This window comes from Nomia melanderi, unplaced genomic scaffold (assembly GCF_051020985.1).
Source record: "Nomia melanderi isolate GNS246 unplaced genomic scaffold, iyNomMela1 scaffold0084, whole genome shotgun sequence".
Taxonomy (NCBI): domain Eukaryota; kingdom Metazoa; phylum Arthropoda; class Insecta; order Hymenoptera; family Halictidae; genus Nomia; species Nomia melanderi.
This window is the reverse complement of record NW_027475199.1, coordinates 67,501-75,000: the sequence shown is the minus strand read 5'-3', so window position 1 is coordinate 75,000 and position 7,500 is coordinate 67,501. Positions and strand designations below refer to the sequence as shown.

At 49.8% G+C, this 7,500-nt stretch overlaps 1 non-coding gene across 1 annotated transcript; it reads left to right on the top strand.

Moving 5' to 3' along the window:
* Positions 1-5,671: 5,671 nt before the first annotated feature.
* On the top strand, positions 5,672-5,826 carry LOC143175428 (5.8S ribosomal RNA). The gene has a single exon (XR_013000219.1). It is a non-coding gene; the product is annotated as a 5.8S ribosomal RNA (ribosomal RNA).
* Positions 5,827-7,500: the final 1,674 nt, after the last annotated feature.

The window sequence follows — 7,500 nt, the reverse complement described above, 5'->3', positions numbered from 1 at the left end:
TTCGCTTTTCTGTACGGGGAGAAATAGAACGATGAGCTGACTTATCGGGTCTTCGTTGGAATTACCGTCGCTGGCATTGTAAACTCCAGATGACCTTGTGATTCCTTCGTCGGGCACTGGTAAAGGGTGGCGATGATTCGTTCTATAATAGAAATACCCGTCGTAGCGTTTCGGCCTAGTCACCCGCCACGAAACACTCTCTCGTCGTGGAATCCCCGCGTCGGAGAGTAAAACGCCGAAGGCTTACTTATGAAACTTACGTCTCTCGACGATGGGACGATCCACGCGAAGAGTTGTTACGTGCACGCGTATGGTGCGATTGCGTCGATTCGCTTTTCTGTACGGGGAGCAATAGAACGTTGAGTTGACTTATCGGGTCTTCGTTGGAATTACCGTCGCTGGCATTGTAAACTCCAGATGACCTTGTGATTCCTTCGTCGGGCACTGGTAAAGGGTGGCGATGATGCGTTCTATAATAGAAATACCCGTCGTAGCGTTTCTTCCGAGTCAACCCGCTCACGAAACACTCTCTCGTCGTGGAATCCCCGCGTCGGAGAGTAAAACGCGAATTCATAGTATGGAAACTTACGTCTCTCGACGATGGGACGATCCACGCGAAGAGTTGTTACGTGCACGCGTATGGTGCGATTGCGTCGATTCGCTTTTCTGTACGGGGAGTAATAGAACGTTGAGTTGACTTATCGGGTCTTCGTTGGAATTACCGTCGCTGGCATTGTAAACTCCAGATGACCTTGTGATTCCTTCGTCGGGCACTGGTAAAGGGTGGCGATGATGCGTTCTATAATAGAAATACCCGTCGTAGCGTTTCTTCCGAGTCAACCCGCTCACGAAACTCTCTCTCGTCGTGGAATCCCCGCGTCGGAGAGTAAAACGCGAATTCATACTATGAAAACTTACGTCTCTCGACGATGGGACGATCCACGCGAAGAGTTGTTTACGTGCACGCGTATGGTGCGATTGCGTCGATTCGCTTTTCTGTACGGGGAGAAATAGAACGTTGAGTTGACTTATCGGGTCTTCGTTGGAATTACCGTCGCTGGCATTGTAAACTCCAGATGACCTTGTGATTCCTTCGTCGGGCACTGGTAAAGGGTGGCGATGATGCGTTCTATAATAGAAATACCCGTCGTAGCGTTTCTTCCGAGTCAACCCGCTCACGAAACTCTCTCTCTCGTCGTGGAATCCCCGCGTCGGAGAGTAAAACGCCGAAGGCTTACTATGAAACTTACGTCTCTCGACGATGGGACGATCCACGCGAAGAGTTGTTACGTGCACGCGTATGGTGCGATTGCGTCGATTCGCTTTTCTGTACGGGGAGTAATAGAACGTTGAGTTGACTTATCGGGTCTTCGTTGGAATTACCGTCGCTGGCATTGTAAACTCCAGATGACCTTGTGATTCCTTCGTCGGGCACTGGTAAAGGGTGGCGATGATTCGTTCTATAATAGAAATACCCGTCGTAGCGTTTCTTCCGAGTCAACCCGCTCACGAAACTCTCTCTCGTCGTGGAATCCCCGCGTCGGAGAGTAAAACGCGAATTCATAGTATGGAAACTTACGTCTCTCGACGATGGGACGATCCACGCGAAGAGTTGTTACGTGCACGCGTATGGTGCGATTGCGTCGATTCGCTTTTCTGTACGGGGAGCAATAGAACGTTGAGTTGACTTATCGGGTCTTCGTTGGAATTACCGTCGCTGGCATTGTAAACTCCAGATGACCTTGTGATTCCTTCGTCGGGCACTGGTAAAGGGTGGCGATGATTCGTTCTATAATAGAAATACCCGTCGTAGCGTTTCTTCCGAGTCAACCCGCTCACGAAACTCTCTCTCGTCGTGGAATCCCCGCGTCGGAGAGTAAAACGCGAATTCATACTATGAAAACTTACGTCTCTCGACGATGGGACGATCCACGCGAAGAGTTGTTTACGTGCACGCGTATGGTGCGATTGCGTCGATTCGCTTTTCTGTACGGGGAGAAATAGAACGTTGAGTTGACTTATCGGGTCTTCGTTGGAATTACCGTCGCTGGCATTGTAAACTCCAGATGACCTTGTGATTCCTTCGTCGGGCACTGGTAAAGGGTGGCGATGATGCGTTCTACAATAGAAATACCCGTCGTAGCGTTTCTTCCGAGTCAACCCGCTCACGAAACTCTCTCTCGTCGTGGAATCCCCGCGTCGGAGGGTAAAACGCGATATATAATAGTATATGCCAGTGGTTCGCGCGCGTCGTCTCTGAGATACGCGGTCGACAGAGTTCCGAAAACACGTGATGTGCCACGATTTCCGTGCGTCTTACATCTTTCGACGATGGGACGATCCACGCGAAGAGAACGTTCGTGCTTGCGTGAGGTGCAACAGCGTCGATTCGCTTTTCTGTACGGGGAGAAATAGAACGTTGAGTTGACTTATCGGGTCTTCGTTGGAATTACCGTCGCTGGCATTGTAAACTCCAGATGACCTTGTGATTCCTTCGTCGGGCACTGGTAAAGGGTGGCGATGATTCGTTCTATAATAGTAATACCCGTCGTAGCGTTTCGACCGATGTCACCCGCCACGAAAGTCTCTCTCGACGTGGAAACCCCGCGCCGAAGAGTAAACGCGAAGGCTTACCATACGAAAGAAAACGGTATTATACGCCTGTGGTATGTGCGTCTCGGCTCTGTGATACGCGATCGGCAGAGTTACAAAAAAACGTTGATGGGCCACGATTTCCGTGCGTCTTACATCTTTCGACGATGGGACGATCCACGCGAAGAGTAGTTACGTGCTCGCGCGAGGTGCGATAGCGTCGATTCGCTTTTCTGTACGGGGAGAAATAGAACGATGAGTTGACTTATCGGGTCTTCGTTGGAATTACCGTCGCTGGCATTGTAAACTCCAGATGACCTTGTGATTCCTTCGTCGGGCACTGGTAAAGGGTGGCGATGATTCGTTCTATAATAGAAATACCCGTCGTAGCGATTCGGCCGAGTCACCCGCCACGAAACTCTCTCTCGTCGTGGAATCCCCATGTCGGAGAGTAAAACGCGAAGGCTAACTATATAAGAAATATATAGTATTATTTATGCCTGTGGTTCTCCGTTTGCCCTACTCTCAGATACGCGACTCGGAGAGTTACGAATAATCGTGATGGACCACGATTTCTGTACGTCTTACATCTTTCGACGATGGGACGATCCACGCGAAGAGATCATTCCTGCTTGCGTGAGGTGCGATAGCGCCGATTCGCTTTTCTGTACGGGGAGAAATAGAACGATGAGTTGACTTATCGGGTCTTCGTTGGAATTACCGTCGCTGGCATTGTAAACTCCAGATGACCTTGTGATTCCTTCGTCGGGCACTGGTAAAGGGTGGCGATGATTCGTTCTATAATAGAAATACCCGTCGTAGCGATTCGGCCGTGTCACCCGCCACGAAAATCTCTCTCGTCGTGGAATCCCCGCGTCGTAGAGTAAACGCGAAGGCTTGCTATAGAAGACTATAGTTTATACGCCTGTGGTTCACCGGTTGCCTGCTCTCCGGGGTACGCGATCGCGCAGGAGTTACGGAAGAACTTGATGGGCCACGATCTCCAAGCGGCTATATCTTTCGACGATGGGACGATTCACGCGAAGAGAACGTTCGTGCATGCGTGAGGTGCGATAGCGTTGATTCGCTTGTCTGTACGGGGAGAAATAGAACGATGAGTTGACTTATCGGGTCTTCGTTGGAATTACCGTCGCTGGCATTGTAAACTCCAGATGACCTTGTGATTCCTTCGTCGGGCACTGGTAAAGGGTGGCGATGATTCGTTCTATAATAGAAATACCCGTCGTAGCGTTTCGACCGATGTCACCCGCCACGAAATTCTCTCTCGTCGTGGAATCCCCGCGTCGGAGAGTAACCGCCGAAGGCTTGCTATAGAAGACTATAGTTTATACGCCTGTGGTTCACCGGTTGCCGGCTCTCCGGGGCACGCGATCGCGCGAAGGTTACGGAGGGACGTGAAGCGCCCGAGCAATGAAACGTCCGCAGGAGGAAACGAGCAACCGCCGAACATTGTTTCGCGACGTTTCCATAATGTATTGTCGTTTCGCTCGCATCCCGCTTCTTTCCCCTAGTTTCCTCGACGCGTAGTTTCGCAGCCTTAGTGGACGAATCATTCTCGATTCGAGGAAAGATATGCAGTGGGGCGTGCAATGAGCCCGCCAGAGACCACGATCTCCAATGCGTCTTTACATCTTTGGACGATGGGACGATCCACGCGAAGAGAACGTTCGTGCTTGCGCGAGGTGCATTAGCGTCGATTCGCTTTTCTGTACGGGGAGAAATAGAACGATGAGTTGACTTATCGGGTCTTCGTTGGAATTACCGTCGCTGGCATTGTAAACTCCAGATGACCTTGTGATTCCTTCGTCGGGCACTGGTAAAGGGTGGCGATGATTCGTTCTATAATAGAAATACCCGTCGTAGCGATTCGGCCGAGTCACCCGCCACGAAACTGTCTCTCTTTCGTCGTGGAAACCCCGCGTCGGAGAGTAAAACGCGCGAAGGCTGTGACTGTAACATATATATATATATATATACACAGTATACAATGCCTGTGGTTTTTGCGCGTGTCGGCTCTTCGGTATACGCGATCGGCCAGAGTTACGGAGGGACGGTGAAGCGCACGAGAAATTGAAACGGCCGCACGATTGGAACCGAGCAACCGTCGAACATTGTTTCGCGACGTTTCCATAATGCGTTTTCGTTTCGCTCGCATACCGCTTCTTTTCCCCTAGTCTCTGAGACGCGTTTTCGAGCCGTTCTTCTACTATCGATTCTCGTAGAGAGAAGGGACCGGGTAGTCTGGAAGTGGAACCCGCATCTTGCGTGTACCGTACACGGAATTGAGAGGACCGGCCGTGAAGCTCGTTTTAAAGCCGTGCGTCTGACACCCAACTCTTGCGCGCCAATTTCGCGGCAAGAGATAATATGGGACGAATGACCGGCAAAGAGCCAGCTGTGAAGTCTGTTTTTTTAATCGAATCCGTGGACGTGTGTATGCCGTAGCGTCGCTCGTCGTGTTCGTTCATGGTCGTTCCGAGAGAAAGAACGAAAGCGGTAACGAAGGGACCGGCCGTGAAGCTCGTTTTAAAGCCGCGCGTCTGACACCCAACTCTTGCGCGCCAATTTCGCGGCAAGAGATAACATGGGACGAATGACCGGCAAAGAGCCAGCTGTGAAGTCTTTTTTCATTATTTGCTTTCAATCGATCGATCGGTACGATTCGTGCAACGTTTCGCGCGATGCGACGCGAAAACATGCGCGCAACAATAGATGCGTCTGATCGGAAGAACGCGAGGGTCGACTGCACGCGATGGATTCAGTATCGGGTAGGATACAAAATATATCCCCGTCGTTTCCACGCGTGCGAGTCTTCTGCGTCTTTCGCGGGTTTTTGAATGCACTATACGCCCGGAACGTCGAGAAATATATACATATTACTTGAACGTTTTTCGTCTCGAAAGGCTTCGGTGTCGTCTCCAAGGCGACGCCTGAATCTCCTTCGCGCGCTGGTCGGAGATTCAGGTATCAACTTTTATCTTCTCTTTGAAAGAAGAGAGATATTAGGTCGAACAAGTGAGAATAAAATTATATATGTGAAATATAAAATTTATACGATTACCCTGAACGGTGGATCACTTGGCTCGTGGGTCGATGAAGAACGCAGCTAATTGCGCGTCAACGTGTGAACTGCAGGACACATGAACATCGACATTTCGAACGCACATTGCGGTCCACGGATACAATTCCTGGACCACGCCTGGCTGAGGGTCGTTTACGTACCATACACTGCTTGCGTAGCTCTGTCAAATCCCCGCCGTCGTTCACCTCTTCGGATCGAACGTTTTTTTACCGAAGGGCGCAAAGAACGTCTCTGAGTCGGGTTAAGAGAAGGATGCTACGTACGAGCGAACGATGGGTGTCTCGTCGGCGTTTGTCGCGGACACGCGAAAATTCTGTGAATTTCACGGACAGTGTACGTTCTAGTTGTTGCAAAACGATCGGAATCGTTTGTATGGACTCGCGTGAGTGTTCGCGGCGTCGTGCGTCGTTCAATTACGACCGCCCGCGGATACCGCTCCACTGCGATATGGATCTGAGCGACAACTTTTTCGGCTGTTCGTGAGATGAACGGTTTCGTGTGTTTAGAAAAATTTTTTTTCCCGCGCTCCCGACGTCACCTGAAATGATGCGTCAGAGGTGAAAGAAAATATTAAGAAGTCGAGAGAGAGAGACTACACACGTTTTATTCATATTTTGTATACCGTGCGTGAGACGGATGTGCACGACACGTCGTATGTCGGTATATTACCGACTGGCCCCAGGGAGATTGTTTTCTTCCTCTCTTACGAATGAGATGTACGTTTCGGAGGATCGTCGTTACCGAAACACACGGCAAAACGAGACTTCTCGCAGCAGAACCTTTATACACAATACACATCGACTCTTTTTACCCCGAGAGAGAGAGAAAAGGTGTATTTCTTTTTTTTATTTTTCGAATTCGACGCACGAACGCTTTGACGACTGGAGAAAAACACGGTGTGTGTTAAAATCGTGCGGGACGAGCATGCGTATTCGTAACGGGTCGAATAGTTCTTATTCCCCGTCGTCGCGTGTCCTCGCTGGACCACCACCGTGCGCTTCCGCCACGTTCAGTTGAATTTCGAAATATATATATATAAAAAGAATCACCATATACTCTCTTTCGGGAGGTGTATTTTTATCGGTTTCTGCTATAGAGAAGAGACGGAGATCGTGTTGTGAGGTGTAACGTTTCTGTATCCCCGTTTCGGAGGATCGTCGTTATCGGCGGAACACACGTCAAAACGAGACTTCTCGCAGAACCTTTATACACAATACACATCGACTCTTTTACCCCGAGAGAGAGAAAAGGTGTTTTTCTTTTTTTTTTATTTTTCGAATTCGACGCACGAACGCTTTGACGACTGGAGAAAAACACGGTGTGTGTTAAAATCGTGCGGGACGAGCATGCGTATTCGTAACGGGTCGAATAGTTCTTATTCCCCGTCGTCGCGTGTCCTCGCTGGACCACCACCGTGCGCTTCCGCCACGTTCAGTTGTATTTCGAAATATATATATATAAAAAGAATCACCATATACTCTCTTTCGGGAGGTGTATTTTTATCGGTTTCTGCTATAGAGAAGAGACGGACGATCGTGTGTGACACCACGTGGTAACGTTTCCGTATCCCCGTAAAATACGTTTATCTTTTCTCGTAGAAAAGAGAGAGGAAGAGGCAGGAGCTCCTCTTTGGCGAGGCTTTCGAACGTCGCGTCCCGTCCGCCGGAATATAATGATATAAATATATAACCGCCGCCGACTTTGTGCGAAAGCGTTGAAACGAACGCGTCGGTCGCCCCATGGTGTGTGTTTGTCGTGTCTTCTTTTCCTCTTCTGCACTTCTCTTCACTGTCGATCGCGAGACC